At 43.4% G+C, this 18,557-nt stretch overlaps 1 protein-coding gene across 14 annotated transcripts in view; it reads left to right on the top strand.

Moving 5' to 3' along the window:
- Nucleotides 1-18,557, top strand: part of ST6GAL1 (ST6 beta-galactoside alpha-2,6-sialyltransferase 1) — a 147,892-nt gene that overhangs the window by 83,273 nt on the left and 46,062 nt on the right. Inside the window, exon 1 of one of the 14 annotated variants that reach the window (XM_055568775.1) lies at nt 18,130-18,229. The exons of the other annotated variants lie outside the window; for them this stretch is intronic. The gene's annotated coding sequence lies outside the window, so the exon portion shown is untranslated. Of the gene's footprint in view, nt 1-18,129; nt 18,230-18,557 lie in introns of those variants that run through there. 14 annotated transcript variants of the gene reach the window in all.

Raw genomic sequence — 18,557 nt, 5'->3', positions numbered from 1 at the left:
TTTGAATTTTCAATAACACTGAACCCTCAACCTGCCACTGGATTGGTCCCCATCCTCATAGGGAGAAAGCAAGGGAGACAAGTAGAAGGAAAAAGATTTACAGCCCCTCCTCATTCTTCCCTTTGGGAATGAGAAGCAAATGCAGACACAGAGCCCTGGGTTCAAATCCTTTCTGCAACTTCTAGCTATGGACTTTGTACAGCCTTCAGCTCTCGAAGCCTCAGATTTTTCCACTGAAGAAATAGAGCAGTGTCACTGGCCTCTGTAAGGGTGAGGTGATAGAGATTTATAGGGAAATAACCTGGTGTGCAGAGGTCAGTCTGAAGATGGTAGCTTTATGAAGCTGCAGTTCAGGATACAAAAGCACTACCTGGTGTGCAGAGGCAGCAGGAACCCAGAGCCAGCTCTCCTGCCTGGGACGGCCCTGCAGGGACTGCTGCTCGTGTTTGCTGTTTGGGTCAGCACCTCTTTACCTTTCGTTCTTTACAACCTCCTCACGCGGCAGTCTTCCAGTCACTGCTCAGTGATAGAGGCAGCTATCCCGAGCCAGAAAATTAATCCTGGGGAGTGAATGCCAACATCTAATGTATTTATCTGAGTCTATGGGAATGCACCTTTCAAACCACAGCTCCAGATCATGGTGAACTTCAGGTGGGTTTCTTTGGCAGTGTCTCCCCTTCTTCTCTGGAGCAGAATTCAGAGTAGGAATCTGCTCTTTTCAGGGCAGCCCAGCCACGCTGGGGTCTCAGACTAAATTCACTGTCCCTCCCTGACTGCTCACCTTCCTACTGCTCCCTCTCTGCCCAGGCCCAGAATTTCTAAATTGGATATATTCTTGCTCCACACCTAGAGGCTAAGAGCGGCTGAGACAGAGTTGGGGCCTGGGACTCTGAATGACCTGTCTCACAGCTCAAGAGACAACCTGACATATTTTTATTTTTCCTGCTTTGGAATGGTGGCGGAGGGTGGGGGTTACTCTTTAGGTCTTTTGAATACCAAATGAGAAATGTGTGTGCGTGCATGCTAAGCTGCTTCAGTTGTGTCTGACTCTGTGTGACCTTATGGACTGTAGCTTGCTGGGCTTCTCTGTCCATGGATTCTCCAGGCAGGAATACTGGAGTGGATTGCCATGCTCTCCTTCAGGGGAATCTTCCCAACCTAAGGATTGAACCTGTGTCTCTTATGTCTCCTGCATTAACAGGTAGGTTCTTTACCACTGGTGCCACCTGGAAAGCCCCCAAATGAGAAATACTTCTCCTGAAATCAAAGCTGGGTGCCCAGGCCCTGGTGCTATCAGTCTAGCCCAGTTTTGCTCTGGAATCACCTCATTGATTTCCCATTTTCTTCCCTGGACACAGTCTACTTGCAAAAGACCAAAGGGTGGAGCTGGGAGATGGAGTGAGTTTGGCTTATTTTCTAAGTTGAAGGAAAATTCAGAGGCAAAGTCAGCAGGCTTTCTTGTGAGAATTTGGGTCTACTGACTTCTCCTGTATTGAGCAGCGAGCCAGCCAACTCCTGTGGGGCTGTTTGGGCAGAGCTTCTCTAGTTGTTTGTCTGCAGAAGACTCTCAGGTATGTCCATGCTCTGAGACAATTGAGTGATTTTGTGTTTGCATTTTGATGATCATTGAAAAATGATTCTTATACCAGTTATTCACCCCAATTCATAGTTAAACGATCCTTTAGTAGAATAACCTATTGGTGTCTTCAGTAAACGTTTGTCAAATAGCAAGCATTTCTTTTTCTTCTTTCAAATGGAAGGATGCTTGATGAAGCAAAAACTTTATTTCCTATTGCTTTATAGAGGTGGAGAACTCATGCCATTGTCTTGGAGCCTTAAGGTTCCTTCTCCTCTATTATTTCCCTAGTGTTTCCACCACAACCCTGTGAAGTAAGGATTATTAAGCCCCTTTGATCATAAGGAAACAGAGGGTCAGAGAGGATGAGTGACTTCCAAGGATACACAGAGATTTGACCTGAGGACTGGGGGTCCTCACATGTATACTATGATATCAGGCTTTTTCATGAGTTTGGCCCTCCCAGTAACAGCTCCTTGTCTCTAACTCCTTTGAGAGTTCCAGATTCTGGTTCTCATTGCTTTGGATCAGTGTTTGAAATGGTTAACATTGAAAGTGGCCAATGTTGATTTTGTTGAGATGGACATCTAGGTCCCAGATTTAACCAGGCAAATATTGAGTCATGTACTCCTGGAACATTCATCTCTTCTCAGAAATGAAGACTTCCTGCATCCTCAGTAGATAAGCCTTCTGCTCCTGGCAGGCTCAGGTTCACAAGGTGCCATTTATTAAGCACCTGCCATGTTCCAAGGCATGGTAGGATCCTTTCTTCTAACCTTATAGCAACTCTGTAAGGTAGGTGGTTCTGTATACATTTTACAGATAAGGAAGCTGACACCCAGCGCATTCATGTAATTTGCCAGGGTCATAACGATAGCTGATGAAGCTAGGATCCAGATTCGTCTGACTCCAAGGCTGGGTTTGCAGGAAATTTGGCTCCACTCTTCCAAGTGGCGCCCTGTGTGTGGGCCTTCACCATCTTAGTCCTGATCCTCATCTCATGAGTGTGGGGGTGGGTAGGGAGTGGGGTGCACCTGGGTTGTCTTGACCTCTGGACCCTGAATCAAACCTGAGTTGGGATTCTGGCTCTGTCTCTTAATAGCAGAGTGATTGTGGAGAAATCCACAGCCTCATTTGTAAAATAAATCAGACAATTATAGCATTGTTTTGATCGTTAATCAAGTACTTGTCACAGTGCCTGGCCTGTAATAGTTGCCCAAGAAGCAGTGACTACTATTTGTTTATTGGTCATGTACTCTCAGGGAGTGGAGAAGAGGGTTTTGGGGATGGGCAGGTCTGCCCCCGCCACCTGCTCCCCCACACGGCTGAACTGGCACAGCACCATGTCGGCTCGGTAGCTCCCTTCCCTGCTCTGAAGCTCTTGATCTGCTGTTCACTGCACCTCTGGTGAAAGCCAGATTCTCCTACCTGTTGCTGTGCCTCACTGTGAGGCTTGAATCTCCCTTTCAGCTTCACCTCCCAACGCTCAGCTTTGTCTCCCTGCCTGGGCAGACTTGAGCCTCTCTGTGCCCAGCACCCTGCCCTTGCCCACCTCCAGGCCATTTCCCTCCCATCCCATGGGTCTTTCCCATCTGCCTGGGCTTCTTTGATCCCAGGCTGGATTTGAATCCCTCCTCCTGGGCTAAGATCCTTGAACACCTTCTTTTCCAGAAGAAAACACTCACTTATTTGGTAAAGGAAGATGACCCACAGGCCCTGACCCAGAGGTAACTGGGCCACAGGCTCTGGCAACACAGAGGTAACTAGATGGTTCAGGTGCTCACTCTCTAGTGAGAGGAGCAAAGTAGACAGTGCATTAAATATTTTGTCTTTGACTTCTCATGGCATTTAGGATGATTAACATCTTGAGGGCAAAAAGAGTAAGTACCAGTTACCTCTGGTCTACTGTTCTGAGCTCACAGTTACCAGTGTTTTGGTTGAATTGATTGATCTGAACAGATGTGATCAAAGGTAAGCTCACAGTTCTGGCACCCCCAGGCAAACACTGGTGGGGGGCGGGGTTAGAGGGAGAGTGGGAAGCCCAAGAACACCCCTCTCCCTTCTGTGACCCTCTCTTTTACCCCTCCATCTTCCCAAGTCACATTCTATGACCGAGTCAGCATGCAGGGTTTGGCACTTTTTTGATGACTTGCTATTGGCTTCTAGGGAGGGAAGCACCCTGGGCTTAGAGCCAGACATTCCTGGACCAATCATATGATCTCCTCCAGCCTTGGTTTCCTCTTGTATAAAATGTTCAAACAGTAGACTTGACATTCATATGAGAGTTCTCTGGAGATCTTTGGAAATGCTCCACATCATCTTCATCTTTCTTACCAAGTTCTCATTTATTGATAGTAGTCCTAAGGTGAGGTGTTCTGCTCTCATTTGATGGATAAGGACATCAGGCACCAGAGCTACCAGAGCACAGTTTCCCCCATTTATGCAGTCAGGCTTAAGCGATCTGTGTCCTGAGCAACTTAAGTGATCTGTGTGCTCTATTGATTTCATGAATATGGAGCTGTAGGCATTTGTAAGTCTATTAAAAGAAATTCATCATTGGGTATAAATTTTCGTTAACACAGACTAGCAGTCTGGTTTCTTTGGGAGCCATAGCTCACAAAGTGAAAGTTGCTCAGTTGTGTCGGACTCTTTGTGACCCCATGGACTATACAGTCCATGGAATTCTTCAGGCCAGAATACTGGAGTGGGTAGCCTTTCCCTTCTCCAGGGGATCTTCCCAACCCAGGAATCAAACCCAGGTCTCCCACATTGCAGGTGGATTCTTTACCAGCTGAGCCACAAGGGAAGCCCAACAATACTGGAGGGGGTAGCCTATCCCTTCTCCAGCAGATCTTCCCAACCCAGGAATTGAACTGGGGTCTCCTGCATCACAGGCAGATTCTTTACAAACTGAGCTATCAGGGAAGCCCTACAAACGAGCAATTATTTCTATCATGACCTGAAGGGTATGGAACCCCTCTGTACCCTGAGTTGTGGTCTGGAGGTGACTTCTCTTGCAGACTAAGGGACTCAGATAGTCAAAATCCCAAATGTTGACTCTGTAAATGCCAAAGGTCAAGTGTCAGGACAACAACCATCCAGGGCTGCTGATGGATTCAGTGAGATGGTAAGTGTCCAGCCCCTGAGTGTGCCCTGGGCTCAGAACTATGGCACAGTTACTTTCCTTTTTCACTAAGATCATTTGCTTCTGGGGTTAGTGGGCTCTGCTGTGGCTGAGAGAGTGTAAGTCAAACAAGATGAACATCTGAGTACAGGAATTAGGAGCATGGTCAGACAATTCTGGATTTACATCTTGGCGCTGCCACTTGCTACCAGAAGCCCTCTAACTTCTTTAAGATTCAGCTTCCTTATCTGTGAAATGCAAATGATAGCAGTGCCAGCCCCAGAGTACAGTGAAAGGAGGGAGATCTGGGGGTGGGATTAAGCAGTGAGTGCTGATATCTGATCTCTAAAGTAAAAGATCCAAACCTTCCATCTGCCAACACAGGCGCAGATAATCAAGTGATCTGTGTGTACGTGAGGTGGGCAGGGAGGCAGATGTGAAAACCCCCAGAAAATCAGCTCTTGCCATCCAGAAGGGACTGACCATGGGCCAACAGCAGAGTGGAGTGTGAGCCTTCCTCTGGGACCACTCTTTGTCCAGGAGATGACTTTTCACACCACTGCTGCCTGTGTCATCTGGCGATCACGCTCAAGGTCACAGATGGGAGGAGAGAAAGTTGAAAGGTCCACTTTGATGTAAGGGTTAGTAACAGATAAGAGTTATTCACATCTTCACTTTGGTCAGGGAGCCCAGAGTTAATGACATTTGACCTGAAAGTCTTGGAGATTTGGATTGAAGCTGAGGCCCTGTCACCCCACCTCCTCAGTAACTCTGGCTCATCACAGGCAGCGAGTTCCCTGGACTATGGAAAAGCCTGTGCTAAGTAGGGACTTAAAATGTCTGAGCTCCTGTGTTGATCCATCAACCATGTCCACCTTCGCTGAACTGGCATTACCCCTGCCCCATCCCGAAAGGCCTGGAGCTTGTCCTGTTCCACCCAAGGACCCACCCCTGTGCATGTCACATTCTTCAAGGCCTAAGTCAATGTTTATTGGTTCAGGCCAGTTAAATCAGAATCTACCTAGGAGAATATTAAGCATCTAGCTGTATTTTTATGAAGTATAGTTAATTTACAATATTGTGTTAGTTTCAGGTGTGTAGTAAAGCAATTCGGTTAGACATATATATCTATATATATATATACATTTTTTCCATTATAGGTTATTATAAGATATTGAACATAATTTCCTATGTTATGTAGTAAGTTCTTATGGCTTATCTGTTTTATAAACAGTAATGTACATCGGTTAATCACATCCTCCCTATTTATCTCTCTCCACATCTTCCCCTTTGGTAACCATTAGTTTGTTTTCTATGTCTGTGAGCCTGGTTTGTAAATAAGTTCATTTGTACTATTTTTTAGGTTCCACATATAAGTGATATTATATATTTGTCTTTCTCTGACTTTCTTCACTTAACATGATAATCTCTAGGTCCATGCGATGCATGTTGCTACAAATGGTAATATTTTATTCTTTTTTATGGCTGAGTAATATTCCTTTGTGTGTGTGTACACACATACACACCATATCTTTATCCATTCATCTGTTGATGGATACTTAGGTTATTTCCATGTCTTGGCTATTGTAAATAGTGCCACTCTGAACATTAGAGTGCATGTATCTTTTTGAATTATAGTTTTCTTTGGATATATGCCCAAGAATGGGATTGTTGGTTCATATGATAACTTTTTATTGTAGTTTTTACCATTTTCAATAGTGGCTGCATCAAGTTACATTCCTACCAACAGTGTTGCCTTCTTTCCACAACCTCTTCAACATTTATTATATGTAGGCTTCACGATGATGGCCATTCTGACTGGTATGAGGTAACATCTCATTTTAGTTTTAAGTTGCATTTCTTTAATAATTAGCTATGTTGAACAGTTTTTCATGTGCCTTTTGGCCATCTGTATGTCTTCTTTGGAGAAATGCTTATCTTCTGCCCATCTTTTTTTTTTTGGATTGGATCATTTGTTACTGAGTTGTATGAGTTATTTGTATATTTTTGAAATTAAACCTTTGTTGGTTGCATTGTTTGCAAATATTCTCTCCTATTCTATAAATTGTCTTTTTTTCTTTTTTTTTTTTATCATTTCCTTTGCTGTGCAAATCTTATCAGTTTGATTAGGTCCCATTTGTTTATTTTTGCATTTATTTATATTTGTCTTAGGATACTGACCTGGGAAAACATTGCTATCATTTATGTCAGAGACTATTTTGCCTATGTTCTCTTCTAAAAGTTTTATGGTATCATGTCTTATATTTAGGTCTTGAAGCCATTTTAAGTATGGCATAGAGGTGTGTTCTAACTTCATTGATTTACATGAGGCCATCCAACTTTCCCAATATTACTTGCTGAAGAGATTGTCTTTTCCCCATTATATATTTATGTCTTCTTTGTTGAAGATTACTTGACCGTAGGTGTGTGGGTTTTTTTTCTGAGCTCTTTATTCTGTTCCATTGATCCATATGTCTGTTTTTGTGCCAGTACCATACTATTTTGATTACTGTAGCTTTGTAGTATTGTCTGAAGTCTGGAAAGGTTATGCCTCCACTTCAGTTCTTTTTCCTCAGTATTGCTTTGGCAATTCTGGATCTTTGGTGTTCCCATATAAATTTTACTTGTTCTAGTTCTGTGAAAAATGGCATGGGTAAGGCATCTGTACTTTTAAAATGCTTCCTAAGTGCTGTTAATGCTCAGGCAAGAGCAGCAGTCTTCTAAGGAGTTCCCTTCACCCACTTTGAACTTCATGGCTATGGGATTTAGACATGGGGAGCACTTCTGAGGACAGACTTGATCAAACTCTTTCTCTTCTATATTCTCTTTGCTTTTCTCTTTGCATGGTGCCCCATTTGGCCTTGACATCAATTTGCTAAGATGAGAGGGGTAAACAGTCATCACCTTGGTGATGTTAAAGAGAGGCCGATCACTTCACTGATTCTGGTATTTAGGAAGTGTTAAAGAACTCTAGGCCTGAATTCTTCCTGTCCAACAGGTAAAACTACATGGGGGGAAATTGGAAATGGCCCCTGACACAATCCCCAGCGGTGGGGTTTCTGGAGGAAATTATGTTTAAGACAACTATCAGACATCATTGTTCTCACTAAAGATACACTTAAACTGGGGTTTGAAGAGCGAGATATAGGTCATCACACCTTGTTACCAAGATTTAAGACAATATTCTTAAACTTTGTGATGTAGGTCATCACACCTTGTTTCCAAGATTTAAGACAAAATTCTTAAGCTTTGTTTTTTCAGTAGCACTCTTTCCCTCCTGTGTTGTTGCCATTTAGTCCTCCTTTGCTCTTTAGTGTGTGAGAATTCTGGGCAGCTAATTACCCTGCCCATCTATCACAGCACTGGTGTTCTGTCCCCAGGGTCCATCTTTCTGATATAACTGCTGCTCAACTGCTGAGAGCTGAGGTGATGAGGAGGGAGGCTTGTGTCTGTTTGATCTGTGAGTAAGTGAAGTCACTCAGTTGTGTCCGACTCTTTGTGACCCCATGGACTGTACCCTGCCAAGCTCCTCCATCTGTGGGATTTTCCAGGGAAGAATACTGGAGTGGGTTGCCATTCCTTCTCCAGGGGATCTTCCCCACCCAGGGATTGAACCCTGGTCTCCTGCATTGCAGGCAGACTCTTTACCATCTGAGCCACCAGGGAAGAACAAAGTGAAAGTCGCTCAGTTGTGTCTGGCTCTTTGCAACCCCAGGGACTATACAGTCCATGGAATTCTCCAGGCCAGAGTGCTGGAGTGGGGTAGCCTTTCCTTTCTCCAGCAGATCTTCCTAACCCAGGAATCAAACTGCGGTCTCCTGTATTACAGGTGGATTCTTTACCAACTGAGCTATCAGGGAAGCCCTGTTTGATCTGGTGGTCACTAAAATTCTGGTTTTACATTGCTATTTTCCTTATTTTTAAGCACTTAGGAGCCAGATTCTTCCAGATAAACTTAGAGTGCCTAAATTTTGCACAGTTGGGTGCAGATAGGGGTAGTTTTTTAAAAAGCACTCTTCCATATATAGTCAACTGGTAGAACCTGTTTTTTTAGGAGGCCAGCTGAGATCAGAAAGTTATGATTTTATTGGTGTCAGTTTCAGGTCATGGACAAACCAGAATTCCTTGCCCAGGGTTTCCTGAGACCCATCAGACACTTCAGGGTTTCAAAAAGTCAAATGGAAGAAGCACATTTGTCCCAAAAAATCTGCTCAGACCAAGGAAATCATCAAGTTTCTTTGTTTCAAGCTCAGCTTGTGTCATCTGATTGTGATAACAATGACAGTCTTATGCTGGTCAGAACCTCTTTTTAAAAAAAAATTATTTTTAATTGAAGGATAATTGGTTTACAATATTGCTTTGGCTTTTCCCATACATCAATATGAATTAGCCATAGGTATATTCCTCTCCCTCCTGAATCTCCCTCCCACCTTGTCCTACCCCTCTAGGTTGTTACAGAGCCCCTGATTGGCAGGAACATCCTTGTCCATTTGATGAATGTTTCGTGAAAGTGCAAGTCGCTCAGTTGTGTCTGACTCTTTACAACCCCATGAACTATACAGTCCATGGAATTCTCCAGGCCAGAATACTAGAGTGGGTAGCCTTTCCCTTCTCCAGGGGATCTTTCCAACCCAGGGATCGAACCCAGGTCTTCTGCATTACAGGCAGATTCTTTACCAACTGAGCCATAAGGGAAGCCCTGTCCTTTTGATAACAAACAAGAACACAAATTATTAGTTAAATTTGGCTGTCAACAGTTTTCCAAATTTGGGGGTCATGGCAGGGGTAAACAAATAAAAAGGCACTGGATGTAAAAGAATTTAGAAACTGGTGGCTTTGGCTAAACTAGGGAGAACTGTTATTTTACTGTGCTAATGAAATGCTGGGATGAAGAGAGAATTGTGTGGACAATGAAGAATCTATAGGTAAGAATTCTAATGAATTCTCAGAATTCTACTTAGACCAGTAGAAATAAATATATAAAGTCTGGTGGGTTACAGTCTATGGGGGTCACAAAGAGTCGGACACTACTACACAACTAAGCAGGCACGCATGCACACACACTCTACTTAGTAGCTCATTTAGTTACAGTAAACAAATAGAACGAATAGATTCAATTCTTACTCACCTTGCCCAGAAGTGACACGTGTTATTTTTGGTCACATTTTATTGCTGATAACTAGTCAAACAGTCTCAGTTCCACCTAGATGCAGGATGTGTATATATGTGCACGCATACACACTTCCTGAAGAATATCAACGTAATCCCTGGTTGGGCCACCACTTTAAGCAGCAAGTCTATATGGCAGAAAAAGCACGTCTTTGGTAGGGTGGCAGCTATCACTGACATGAAGAAACAAGATAATGAGTCATTGCAGAGTTGAGTTGTAACTCAAGTGACTCAAGAGTTTGAGGAGACTTCCCTGGTGGTTCAGTGGTTAAGATTTCATGCTTCCAATGCAGAGGCTGTGGGTTCCATCCCTGGTCTGGGAAGTTAGATCCCACATGCTGTGTGGCACAACCAAAAAGTGAAAAAAAAAAAAAAAAAAAAAGGAGTTCCTGATCTGACAGAAATGGAAGCCCATTACAAGGAGGTTTCTGGAGTCCAGGACATAGAGACTACTTCTTGAAGGTGGTTAGCTGAAGGCACTATGGTATCAAGGATTCTAGTCTGGGGACAGAAAGTTTGGGTCCTGAAGTACAGATGAGGGTGAAGTTTGCACACTGAGAAATTAAAGAGGTGGAGATCAGCACAGAGCATGAAGAAGTGTCAATAGAAGTTTCCAAAATGGTCACTGGCAACTCTAGTTGACCTGGTAAAGCAGAGGCATGACAGTAAACAGACAGACTGAGTAGAGGGACATATATTGGATGGCAGAACCAGGCTTACAAGTTAGAACAGTCTGGCTCACACCCCATTTACAATATCTTAAGCTTGACCATTTACAATATCTTAAGCAAATGGCTTAAACTCTTTGAGCCTCAGTTTCTTCACTCATAAAAAAGAATTGTTAATACCCGCCCCACTGGATGTTTGCAAGAATTAAATTTGGTAACGCAAAATGCAAGTGCCTGGGAAGAACTCTAGTTAACAGGATCCTGGGTTTTCCTCCCCTGGCTTGTTGCGTAGCCTCTTAAAAGGTCTTTCTTTTTTTTAACTTTTCCCAACCTGCCACCCACACAGTTGATTCTCAATGTAGCAGCCAGAATGATCCCTTTCAAACCTAAGTCAGCCAAGACTTGTGTAGAGTGAGTTCGAGTTCTTAGCTAGAGTTCTTATACCAGTGGAAACCCCTCTGTGATCTGTAGCCACCACTTCCCTGCCCCTTCCTGCTCTGTTCTCCTCCTCACCCTCTCTCCCCAGGCCCCCATGCTGGTCTTCAAGCAGGTCAAGCGTGTCTCTGCTTAATGATTTGTTGGTCCTTCATCTGGAACCCTTTTCTCTCAAAAATCTGCCTGAGCCCTCCTTCACTCCCTCCAATGTTTGCTCAAATGCTTTTCAGTGAGGCTATCTCTGAATATCTAATTTACAAGGGATCCTCTGCCCCCTAGCCCCTACTATCCCTCTCCATCTTCCCTGCTTTAATTTTCTATCTACTTACAAAGCACACTGTTCTTATTTTGTCTTACTCTCTACTTACCCTCTCACTGTGAGGCATATTCTGGGGCGTGAGATTTCTGGCTGGTTTCTGCACTGTCATATCTCCACTTTGGCTCACAGTAGAAAATGAGTACTTGCTGAATGAATGGACCTATTATGAGTATTGGAGTATGTTGTTCTTTAAGCTCTGGGACCACTGCAATGTGGAGACCTCCCTGTTTATTTCCCCACCCCAAACTCCCTTAGAGGATCAGGATTTAGCCCCCCTTAGAATATCAAAACAGTGGGAGGATCATTGAACTTGAAAACACTGCATCTCAAGAAGCCTTGGGATCTAACACTAAGTTTACAGGAAACAGAGCAAAGGGGAGTAAGTTGATACCACAAGGAAGTCTCAACCAGATTCAGTATGTGGCATATTCCAAAGCACAAATGACAGTTTTTTCAACAAGTGTATATCATGAAAAAGAAAAAAAAAATAAAGCAGTAGGGAACTGTTATAGATTAGAAGAGAGTTGAGAGTGGTGTATCATCCAAACAAAATGTGCCCACCTTGATGGGATCCTCATTCAAGGAATTTAGTGTAAAAGACATTTTTGGGAGAATTGGCAAAAATTTGAAAGTGAAATGGCTATTGGATGATAATGACATTGTGGGCATGTATGTACATACACAGAACCTAACACGTAGCGGGTGAGTAATATTATACAGAACTCAGCTCCACAGAAAATGATGTTGAGGGCCTATGCTCTCAGTTCTCCCGAGGCAGGTAATAGCAAATACTATTCTAGATGCCAAAGTGTGCTATGCTAAGTTGCTTCAGTCATGTCCAACTCTTTGAGGCCCTATGGACTATAACCCGCCAGGCTTCTCTGTCCAAGGGATTCTCCAGGCAAAAATACTGGAGTGGGTTGCCATTTCTTTCTCCAGAGATGCCAAGGAGGTAAGTTAATTCATTACATAAATGGATATCTTAGGCTATTAAGACTTAGTTTTCTCATGGCACCCCAATGAAGAAGACCTGGTATGGGGAACTGACACGAAGCCTGGCATTTGCTTTAAATTACTGGAGTGTGAGATGGATAAAACAAGGTTGGCAAAATACTGATAATCTTTGGATCTGGGTTATGAAAACATGGAGGTTCTTTATGGTGTTTTCTGTCCATTTTTGTATGTGTAAAAGCTTCCGTAATAGTCACTACAAACTTGGTTTTTCAAGATGGGGAGGAGGTGAAACAGTTCTTTCTCAGGAGGAAAGAGGCCTATTTTTTTTTTTTTTTTCCCTCTCTGTGTCTCTGTGGGGTGTGAGTTGGGGTGTGAAGGAAGAGAGGCGGGTCTCTTGCTTGGGAGGAGCGTTGTGTCTGTTCAGCCCTCCTTGCAGGCCCTTTTGTTCCTTCCTCCTCGGCTCACCCCTGACTGATGGAGGGGAGCAGTCTTGTCTTAGCTGGTAAGAGTGGGGAGATGGCTTTTGGGGCTGGGGCTTCTACTGCTGGTACTGGGAGGTGGGCGTCATACAGAAGGAGAGCTGATGGGCTGTGAAGTGCTTACTTTCCACCAGGCACCTATTGAATTGGAAGGCAAAAATTTCTACAAATATGTGTCCACTAAAGACACAAGACTGAAGACAAATCACAAGCAAATGGCCTGTGATTTTTTTCCCCTTTGTCTACTCTCTTAGTCCTGAGTTCAGAGCTCCCCTCACCTGTTCTAAGAGGCTGGCTCTGGTCTGGCACCATGGAGTATCTGCCCTCTCTGTGGTGGGGACTCAACACCCCTCACAGATAAAGTTCTGATCTCCATGTTTTAGGAGACCTCAGGGAAATGTACTGAGCCATTTCACAGCTTCTCCATTAGTGCCTGCCTGGCTGGGAAAAGATCTAATCTCCGGTAAGAGATCATTTTGTTTGTTTGTTTGTTTGCAGTCTGGGTCTGGAACAGGCAGGAACAAAGGCCCATTTGTCTTTAGGGCTCTGATCTGGCAAGATCCCCCTCCCCACCAGGCAAACACTTGTCAGTGCAGGCACTCAGGTACTCGGTGAGTCTCTCATGGTTTCCTTTCACTCCCCCCTCAGAGTCACCAGCTACAGGTTGGTTTCCATTGCTTATCACGTTTCTGATTTTTTCTGTCCTTTTGAGTAAAACTGGACTTGTCAGAAGTGTTTTAACACGACGACTAAGGTTCTGACCTCTGCTGGCTCCCATACAGTGGAGCTCAGTGGTCGGGACCTGAAACGCTGTGTCTGACAGCAGCCTGGACCAGCTCTGCTAGGGACCCTGGGAAGTGAACCAGCTGCACACACCTTGAGCACTATTGATGCTGCTGGGGTTAAATGACCTTCACTCAATTGCAGGAACTTTACCTTTTGTATTGATGAAGTATTTAGCACATGGTAAAAGTACAGTAATTGTTAGCCAGAACAGAGTGATGAAGTCTATCAATAGATGGTCCGCACAGCCCTGTGGAGGCAAATTTTAAAGTATTATTATCCATACTTCACAGATGAAGACACAAGGCTTACAGATGATGGCAAAACTGGTCTCACATCCGGCAACATCTGACAGATAGAAAAGCCAGGATTTGAATCTGGGATTTTGAGATGCCAGAGCCTGAGCTCTTTCTCCAAAGTTGGGGCTTCTCAAACTAGTGGTGGTGAAGGACAGGATTTCTGCCCTAACCTCTCCCACATCCATAGTTTTTAAAGTACAATAAAATGGAGTTACTAGAATAATGAAATGAAAAAGACATTTACAATAACAAGCCATATTTTAAAGTTACTATTAGACTCAACAAGCATAAAATTATTCTTTCAATTACACTCAGTTTCTATGCTTTTCCCGTCCTGGATCTTGATAAAGCTTTCTCAGACTAGCACTTTTGTTGGCATCAGAATCAGTTGGGGTGCTTGCTAAATGCAGTTTTCCTAGCTCTATCTCTACTTGGATCAGAATGACTGAGGGTAGAATTCAGGAATCTACATTTTAACAATCATTTCAGTAATGTGCTCTAAATCTGATCATCATTGTTCTCTGCAGTGCTGCCTCCTCTCTGCAGATTATAGAGAGTACACTAACAAGTGAAGTGAATATTATGTTCTTTTAGTCTCCCAACCTGAGCCCTACTCTTCCTTTTAGTTTGTTTTTAAGTATTAGAGACTTCTTTCTGCAGAAGCTCACCAACAGAACCTGTTTCTGAACTCATTTTAGTGCATGTCAGTGTCAACAAAAGAGTATAGTCACAACCTGAAAGTCGAGAGTTATTTTATTTAGTGGGAATATTTAAGACTCTGAGCCTGGGAGACAGCATCTCAGTAGCTTTGAGAAAACTGCTCCAAGGAGGCAGGGGTGACATCAGGCTCTATAAGTTTTCAACAAAGGGAGCAGGCAGCCTGAACATCAAAGATGAGGAATCAAGTTAAGGAATTTAGCCTTCTACCTACAGGGAGACGCAAGCCTCTGGGCTCACTGAGTTCATTCCTTTTGTGTGCACCTCAGCTATCTGGGGCCAATCCTGTCTCCTTGCTCATCTTGCTTCTTGAACTCCCCCAGCTGCTCAGCAGTCACTATGAGGGGTGGCAGCATCCCCTGGATGGTGGTTTGGGGAGCCCTCATTCACATTTGGAGGCCAGAAATCCCTGATGGCTGTGACATTTCTTGTTGATTACTATGGCAGGAAATATTTTCATTTCACATCAGCAAAGGTGTTTTGGGTGCAAACTACAGACTGAGTAGACAGGGAACAGGTCACAAGGTGCCCACGTCCAGGAGAGAGGGAGTATCACTAGAACAAAGTCCAGAAGTTGGGGCACTTGTGTGTGTAGAGGTGGGGGAGAGGGGCGGAAACCAGTGTCAGAGACAACTGAGGAGTGAACAGTAAGGGGAGAAAAAAAATGTGGGTTTTGGAAGCCAGAAAGGGGATGTGACCAACCGTGTGAAGTACGGCTGATGGGCTGAATAAGACAAAGACAGCCCTGAGCATCCAATTGGTAGCATGGAGTCATGGAGGTGTTTGGGATGTGGCAAGAACAGTCTTACAGAGATGAGGGAAGCTTCATGGAGGGGCTTCAGGTGAGAAGGGAAAGAGGGAAATTGGAAACAATGACTCCAGAGAGTTCTTTCAAGCAGTTTTACTGTAAAGGGAAGGAAAAGGTCTAGAGCTTTCATTGGAGGGACAGGGAAAAGGAGCTTATTTAGACCTCACGTAGTGACTAAATAGGCAACTTCTGTAATGTCCTGTATCTTTTTTCAGTTAATTCCTCCAGTAAAACAGAAGCACTATTGACCATAACTTTTTTGTTTTCAAGCTCTTTGAAACTCTCCTTAATCTCAAATGATGTTGTCTAAGAAGAGTCTGCAAATCACCCTCATTCCTTACATAGCTTAATTTGAATATATTTGAACAAAACAACATTGTATTTTTTTTATATTTGCTTTATTTTTGGCTGAATTACTTTAAAGTAAATTTCATTTCTACTTCAAATACATAGTTTTTTTCTAACATAATCACATATATAATCATGATAATCCTATTATTATACCTAGCAAAATTAACAGTGATGTCTTAATATGATACCTAATCTATATTCAGATAACCCAGTTTGTCACTGGTATTGCTCTGTTCAAACCAAAGGTCTACAGACTGCATGTGATTGTTGTCTTTTTTTAAGCTATTTGGGGTTTTTTTGGTGCCCATTGACTTGATGAAACTAGTTCAGTTGTTCTGTAGAGTGTCCCACTTTCTGGATATATCTGATAAATTAGGGTGTCTTTTGACTTGTTCTTCTTTCTCTTGTATTTCCTAAAAAACTAGAATTGCATATACAGATTAAACATCTTGGATAAGAATTTTTCATAGGTGGTGCTGTGTGCTTCACATTGTCTCACTTCATAAAGCACAAACTATTGAGGTGTCCCGTTGTTAGTGATGCTAAGACTGATCTGGGTCAGGCGGTGGTTGCTTCAATTAGAGTTTTTTTTTTTTTTTTTTTTTTTTTAAGATAGGAGAAATAATAGCATGTCTATATGCTGCTGATCTTTGACAGAAGGCTATCTATTGATGCAGAAGAAAAATAGAGGGATTTTTAAGGACATCCTTAAGTAGACAAGAGTGTGTAGAATCTATGGAAAAAGTTGGATATTTCAAGTATTGAATGAAGCCAATTTATTCATAGTAATGAGATCATTTGGGCATAAGTGTAGGTAAGGTGAATAGCTGTTGTACAAAGGCATGTGTGTGACAGTTCTGTTCTGTTAGCTTCCTTTTTTTTTGTTCTGTGAATAAGTAGCAAGTTCATCAGGTGAGGGTAAGACGAATTTCTAGGGGGATGAAGTCATACAGTCCTCTAGGAGAGTGGCAGATGAATTGACTGGACATGTACCATATCATTGCTATGAAGCATTAAGGAACTACTTGCAGTTAGTAGTCATGAACGTGAAGTGAAATTGGTAAGCATCGTTGTGTGATTTTCTTTAACCATGTTCAGCTGCATACTTGCAGGTTGCAGTAGCACAGAGAGTTGAATTTAACCAGACTTGAGGGTTATCCAGCCATGCATGATGAAAGAGGTCAGTTGAATGACTGACCAGGGAATCTGAGGTGGATAGAAAGGAAAGGGAGGGCAGGGAGGAAGTGAGAGGCAGTGAGAAGGTGGTAGGATCAAACACAGAAGACTGTTGGAGTTGGGTACTGGTTGGACTAAGCTGCAGAGATGAGAGTGGTGATGAGAGAGGGGATACCTGAAATTGAGACTATGAAGGGAGTATATTTTTTGGAAATGACAAGATCAAAGATATAACCTTGGAGTGCATTGCTGAGGTCACAGTCTTTGGAATTGAGGAGATCAAAAAACTAAGAGACCAGTTGTTGTTGTTCAGTCATGCACTTGTGTCCAACTCTTGCAACCCCATGGACTGCAGCACAGCAGGCTTCCCTGTCCTTCACTATCTCCCAGAGTTTGCTCAAACCCATGTCCATTGAGTTTATGAGGTCATCCAACCATCTCATCATTTGTTGTCCCCTTCTTCTGCCCTCAATCTTCTCAGCATCAGGGTGTTTTTCAATGAGTTGGCTCTTCACATCAGGTGGCCAAAGTATTGGAGCTTCAGCTTCAGCACCAGTCCTTCCAATGATTTCCAACCCAAATCAATTCAGGGTTGATTTCCTTTAGGATTGACTGGTTTAATCTCCTTGCTGTCCAAGGGACTCTCAAGAGTCTTCTCCAGCACTGCAGTTCAAAAGCAACAATTCTTTGGTGCTCAGCCTTCTTTATGGTCCAACTCTCACATCCGTACATGACTCCTGGAAAGACCATAGCTTTGACTGTATGGACCTTTGTTGGCAAAGTAATGTCTCTGCTGTTTAATACACTGCATAGATTTTCATTGCTTTTTTTCCAAGGAGCAAGTATCTTTTAATTTCATGACTGTAGTCACTCTCCACGGTGATTTTGAAGCCCAAGAAAATAAAGAGACCAGAGGACTAGAATAATTCTGTAAGTGAATATTAATGCTATGAACAGTTATGATAGAAGTAGTGTTGGAAATAATTATAGTAAGCCAGAAGCTAGCATATTCAAGAAATGAGGAAGAGTGTCCTGGGTGGAGGAGAAGGTGGGCAGCAAGGTGGGCAGTAGGCAGTGTGGCCTTCACAAGGTTGTCATGAGGATGAAATGAGTGGGTGCGTGTGGTGGAGTTCCCAGCACTGAGCATAGGCTCAGCAAGCATTACTGGTTTTCATTCTGAGTCTGTATGAATCTAGAGATCAAAGCTTAAAACACTGAGTTTATTTTTGCAAGTAGGTTGATCGCTCTTCATTTTAAGACCTTTCTAACAGGCAGAGCTGCTCACACAGCCACATTTGACCTGGGGAAGTGGTGAATTTCCTGTCACTCAGCATGTTCAGCAGGCAGAATGAACAACTCCAGCAATTGAAGGTGATGGGTAGGGAGATGGTGGGGGTGATTCTAAAAATTGAAGGGCATGGGGAGAGGGGAGGAGAGGTGTCAGAGCTAGATTCTTTCTTTCATTCAAACATGACTGAGCACTTCTCAGTTATGGTGCAGAGCCTGGCTAGGTGCAGGGGGCCAGAGATAGATCTTACAGGCTGGGACAGACCTGCAAACATGTGATCTGGTGACAGCCAGCACAGGCACAGCAGAGCTGTGACGATCTCTGTGGCGTCAAGAAAGGCTTCAAAGTCCAGGGGCACTTGAGCTAGTAGAGGAGGTTCAGGGGGGAGGTTGTGGTCCCATGTGAACAGGG

The sequence above is a fragment of the Bubalus kerabau genome, chromosome 2 (assembly GCF_029407905.1).
Source record: "Bubalus kerabau isolate K-KA32 ecotype Philippines breed swamp buffalo chromosome 2, PCC_UOA_SB_1v2, whole genome shotgun sequence".
Classification (NCBI taxonomy): Eukaryota; Metazoa; Chordata; class Mammalia; order Artiodactyla; family Bovidae; genus Bubalus; species Bubalus kerabau.
This window is presented reverse-complemented; position numbering and strand designations above follow the sequence as displayed.